The sequence below is a fragment of the Tupaia chinensis genome, unplaced genomic scaffold, assembly GCF_000334495.1.
Source record: "Tupaia chinensis unplaced genomic scaffold, TupChi_1.0 Scaffold000241_1, whole genome shotgun sequence".
NCBI classification, from domain to species: Eukaryota; Metazoa; Chordata; class Mammalia; order Scandentia; family Tupaiidae; genus Tupaia; species Tupaia belangeri.
Window position 1 is genome coordinate 312,418 of NW_006159719.1, and position 6,000 is coordinate 318,417.

General features: G+C 38.7%; 1 pseudogene; it reads left to right on the top strand.

Annotated features, from left to right (window-relative positions):
• The first annotated feature begins 365 nt into the window (after positions 1-365).
• Positions 366-1,385, top strand: LOC102469117 (origin recognition complex subunit 6-like; annotated as a pseudogene).
• Positions 1,386-6,000: the final 4,615 nt, after the last annotated feature.

Here is a 6,000-nt window from a genome sequence, read left to right on the forward strand (position 1 = left end):
TCATCATTTTTATTTTATAAACTAAATCTATTTACACTTTCCTTTTTAGTAATTTTAGTCACAATTTTAGAAAACCTAAATTTGCATAGATTCAGTTCTTTTGGGGTATCTGATAGTTTTGGTAATAAAATATTTAAATTACGTAGGGATATCATCACATATCAACAGAAGCAAAAATGACACTGTGTTTAATAAAGAGAGGGAACAACACAGAAGGCAAACAACACAGGTCTAGGAGCCAGCCGATAGTATGGTGCTTAAGGTATTGGACTCTCACAAGGCTGACCACAGTTCAACTCTCAGACCTGGAAACTTGAAAATCATGCCAGACTTGGTTTTTTGTGTGAGTTGTTTGCATCCAAGCTATGGGGTCAGAACTGATTGAATGACTGGCCCCACCGAGCCGGAGGTGCTGAGGAAAGCAGAGGAATACTTGGGCCAGTCCTAGGTTAAGTGTGTTGACTTGTCTGCATGGACCACAGAAACCAGGAATGCAGTCATGTGCCTGGACCTGGCAGCTTCCTGTATGAAGTGCCCTATGGACAGGGCTTATTTGATTAAACTTTCTGGTTTGAACAAGAAGATGTATCAGAGCTGTCTTAAATCTTTTGAGTGTTTCCTGGGCCTGAATTCAAATATTAGAATAAGAGACCTGGCTGTAGAATTTAGCTGCACAGAGGCAGTGAATATGGCTTCAAAGATACTGCTAAGCTCTGAGTCCAGTCTTTCCCAGACACAGCAAGTAAATCTTGACTTATCCAGGCCACTCTTCACCACTGCTGCGCTACTTTCAGTGTGCAAGATTCCAAAGCTAAAGGTGGATTAAAACAAAATGGTAGCCACTTCTGGTGTTAAAAAGCAATATTTGAGGGAACCAGCAGTTAGCGTAATGGCTATGTCGCTGGACTCCCACGTAGTCGACCGCGGTTCACATCCCGGACCCGGTGGCTTAAAACTCACGCCGGGCGCGTGTGCGTGCATGCCCAAGATCCCGAGAGGAGAATGGAGGAGAAGGGATTGCGGCGTGACCATCCCCCCTGGGGGTGATTTCTCGCTTTCTGTCTCTATGTCTCTCTCTGTCTGTCTGGCGAGCGCACGCGCCCTACAGTGAAAATCTCTCCAAAAAAAAAAAAAAAGCAATATTTGATCAACTATATAAACAATTAGAGAAGCTTGAGCAGCAGATCGACAAACATGGAGATTTACCTGTTCTACCGTGGAAGAAGAGGAAGACAATGGTTGAACTCCCAGCTAAGGAAATAGAGAACATAGTAGAGAGCTCAAGTAAACTGCAGAACAATGAAGATCTGACACAGGATTCTGAAGAATGGAAAAGGAAAAATTTGGAAAATGCTGCCAGTGCTCAAAAGGCTGCAGGAGAGTGATTTCAGCTTTCAGTCTGGTACGTGCTGCAAGCCAGTAGTATATTACCACCTCTGAGAAGATCTGAGGGCTTTGGAATTTCACTCAAATGTTTATAACTAGGATCCTAAGACAATTGTGTTAATAGCAAAGAAGCCAGAAGTTCTGGGCACTGGGCCGGCCCCTGACCTGGGCAATGCAGATAAACCACAGTGTCTGACCGGCACAGCCTCAGCTTCCCATCGGTCTGCGTTCTCCCACAAAATGGAATTGAAACCATTTTGCTCTTTTCTATTGTTTTAAATGAAAGGTAGTCTTTTGTCCTGTCCAGGATATAAAATTCAGAGTGAGTGGAATCTGACTAATTTTACTTAAATATTCTTTTTTAAGTTTTGGTTTATTTAAATCAATATATTGTGAGGCATTACAAAAAAAAAAAAAAGAAGAAGAAGAAGAAAAGACAAAGAAAATCATAACAGGGGCATACACACGTGCCCATAATCCCAGACGGAGAATGGAGAGAAGGGATTGCAGTGTGGCCAGTCCTTTGGGGAGTGATTTCTGATTTTTCCCTTTCCCTTTGACTGCATCTTTCTGTCTCTGACACACATATACATCCCATGGCAAAAACAAACAAACAAACAAAAAAAAAACAACACTGGTCCATAAATCTTATGTGGTGGACATATATCTGTGGGCATATAAAAATTGATGCTGATGTCCAAAATTTATTACAGCAATAATATGTCTCATGACTGACATTCCTCTAAATTTCTCTAATGTCTGTGCATATTCCTTTATTCTTCCCTCTGGCTAAAATGACTTCATCTCCCTACCCTTGTAGATAATCCCTAAATATTTTCATGGGTAAAAATCAAATGTTCAGAAAAAATTTCCTTTTTTCCACATACATTACAATTTGGCATCTAAGGAAAAGTTATCCTACACTTCTAAGTTCTGTTCCTGTGTCATAAAATGGCAGGAGAATAATGTTATAATTCTATAATTTTATGATCAAATCCTGGACTTTTAGTTGGGCTGAATTCTTAGGCTATAACTTTCACAGGATTGTGTGTGTGTGTGTGTGTGTGTGTGTGTGTGTTTGATAGAATTGTTTAAATTGATTTAGTTTTATTTATTCATTAATTTGTTCTAATTTGACCAGAGAGAGACAAAGAGAGAGAGAGAGGGAAAGTAAGAAAGTCAGCCACCAGATCTGGGACTCAAATTGTGGTTAGCCATGTGGGAGTGTCCAGCGCCTCAACCACCATATCACCTGCTGGCCACAGATTTTCTTTTATTTTCATTTAACAACTTTTTTTAAAAAAAAATGTTTAATTTTGTTTATTATCATTATTCTTTTAATTTGACCAGAGAGAGAGAGAGAAAGTGAGAAACAAGCATCCATGTCCATGATTTAAACCATGGTTAGCCATGTGAGAGTCCAGCACCTTAACCACCACACCAGCTGTGGATCTCCCGAAGAAATTTTAATAAAGCTAAAGTCAGTTTTTTTTTTTTTCAACAAAGAACTTTAGATTCTTTTGTCTATTACATTTTCTTCCCTTTGCTACTCTCACCTACCTTCTGCCACCCGCTCTCTACCACCCACTCTTCTCCCTTATAGTCACTGGTATCTTCTCTACTATCATATCTTTAGATCTTTCCTTTTCTGCCGTAGAATGCAGAATTTGATATATACTTGAATATAAAGTTAGTGTCTTTCAAAGCCTGGCTTACTTCGCTTGACAATAAGTCTTCCATATTCATCCATTTTGAGTCAAATGGCATGGTCTCAATGTTTCCTATGGCTGAGGAGAATTCTGTATTATATACGTGCCAGTGTTTGGGTTTTGGAGCTTTGTTCTTATTTTCTCCTTTATGTAAATCAGAAAGAGCAGACAGTGCAGGAGTCATGGGATTCCTTCTCCGAGTGGATTATGACTCAGGTAAAGAAAGTCCTTTTTCATAGGAAGTCAGGACTTTGCTAAGGAGAATGTGTGAGATCCTTTTAATTGGTCCTCCAGAATTAGGACAGGATCTTTCTTAGCTGTTTCTTTAAAAATCCTGTGGGTTTCCTAGAGGTAAAACTGGTGAAAGTGTGGGCTCCTACAGACATAGGCCTCAGGAATGTTTCACTCTCACATAGTCCACATTCAGCCTCCTATAACCTTCCGCCGTTGTTATTTCAAGTCTCTACCCGTTTGGGGCTCCAGGAGTTGATGTTCCAGGTAAGGACATCTTGGCCACAATTCTGTAGGTTTACCTGTCCCGCCGGATTTTGCATAGATATTTTGTCTTGGGCCCTTGAAATGATCCAGGAAAAGATACTAAATTTACATTTGTTCAGTGTTTTTTTTTTTTTTTTTTTTTTTTTTTCCCTCTTGTTTTAAAGATACTGATTAGATTCAACCATTTTTAACCATGGTGCTATTATTCTCATACCATCTCCTTTCCCCCGTTGCCTTTCCTCTTTCCCATCTCTCCATACCATTTATATTTTCAGAAGTATTTTGAAAGTATATGTCCATTTCAGTCCTTAAAACTTCAAAACTTCAGGTTACATTTCATAAAAGCAAGAAAATATTGGTAATAACAACCAGATTAATCAATTTTAAGTTTTAACATGGCAGCCCTAATGAGGAAATAAAGATCCCAAGAACTGGTAAAACCAAAGTGGTTCACACAAGGTTTAACAAAGAGAGGCAGTTGTAGCAAAGCAACTAAACTACATGAGGAGCTAAAGGATAATTATTTTAACAGGATCTGTTTACACAGATTTTTTTCTTAGCCATGATTGTTGTCTAAAAAGTTTCTTTTCTCCTGGTACAGGGAGGGCATCTTTCACATAGTTTTTATTTCCTGTTTTCCAAAAGCAAATGGGAGATTAGAATGTGCGCCTTGCATCTGCTGTTTTCAAAGTGCCTTTAGCTCAAAATAATCCATCTGACAACATGGCATATTTTGGGGTGACATATCCTGTCATCCTTTATAATACTTTTATATCATCAGCCATCCACATTCTGATTCTATCATTTTTGTAACTATTTTTATATAACATTTTTCTCGTTCAGTGTGAGAACCAGTTGAGAATATTGTATTTTTGTCATGTCTACTTAAACTCCAAGCTTCCTTTAAAAGCAGTTCTTCAGCCAGCCTGTTCGTTTCATGACATGGGCGTTTTGTAATAATAAGGCCATTATTCTGTGGAACGTTATACAGTACAGTGTGTCCGGTGCTGCCTTGTGTGGTGACTCAGGCTATCAATGTCTAGTCTGAGTAAAGACACCGCATATCTTTCATGTTAGCCCATCTAGAGAATAAATATACATATATTAAATATATTGTTGACATATGACTAGGAATTGCATGGGTACGTGTGTGTGTGTGTGTGTGTGTGCACATATCTACGACACAAGAATACACACTACATATTAACATTTAGTGTTTAATTAGTTTCCTGTGGCTACTGTAACAAATTACCACACATTGAGCTTCTTAAAGAAAAAAAAAAAAACAGAAAAGAAATTTATTCTCAGAGCTCTGGAGGCCAGAAGTCTGAAGTCTCGTTGGTAGCAGAACTCCCCTCACTCCTGAGCCTGCAGGATCTGTTCTCTGCCTCATCGACTTCTACCGTCTGGTTCCTTGCCCTGGAGTACCGTCAGCTCAGTGTCTGCCTCTGTCTTCACATGTCTTCACATAACCTTGTGTGTGTGTGTGTGTGTGTGTGTACGTGTATAGCAAAACTCACTTTGGCTCTCTCCTAAGGATACTGTACTTATGGTCACCTTTGATGACTTGGGATAAGTGTCTCTTCTCAGAACCTTAACATAATGACCTTCCTTGCCGTAAAAGGTCATAGTCACCTGTCTGTTATATAAGGTGATACTCAAATTCCAGAAATTAAGAAGTGACTTTCTCTCTCTACATACACATATGTGTATATTACCAGCAAATTTTTAACTTATGATGATAGTCACAATTTTATCTTGATATCTCTAAATCAAAATCTAACATATACCCAAAAGGGTTTCTTCATTGTTTTCCCAAATTCTTAGGAGGTAGAAATTCTCAGTCCTTTCTCAGTAAGTTTTTTTTCCTAATCTTCGTGTTAATTTAGGTATTGGAAAGTAATAGTTCAGAATAGATATATAGATAAAAATTGATTAAAATTCACACATAAGGAAGGTCCTAGAGATATTTGCTCCAACCTCACATGATATGTGGATTATACACCTGTGCTTCATGTACACACCTGTCTAGCCACAGGGAAAGCTTCCATAAGCGCCTTTGCAGTCCACCTCTCTAAGGAGAAGATAATCTGTGCAATAAAATAATCCCCATCTTTTCCAAAATAGATTTAATGTTCAAACTTATTTGCAGCTGAGATTGCTGTATGGTATAAAAAGGCTGCATTTTAGGTTAGAATGCTGTGCATATTGAGATGCATGTAAACCACTCTGTATGTAGCAATCTGAACAAATGCATGAAAATCATGTTAATTAGACTAAGTAAATAGCATTGAGGGAGTGATGTATAAATGCATGGGCTATTAAGGTAGAAAAAAATAACAACACTAGAACCCTGCAACCGCACCCTGCTGCTTCCTGGGATAACAGCACATCTGGTCGTCAGCCT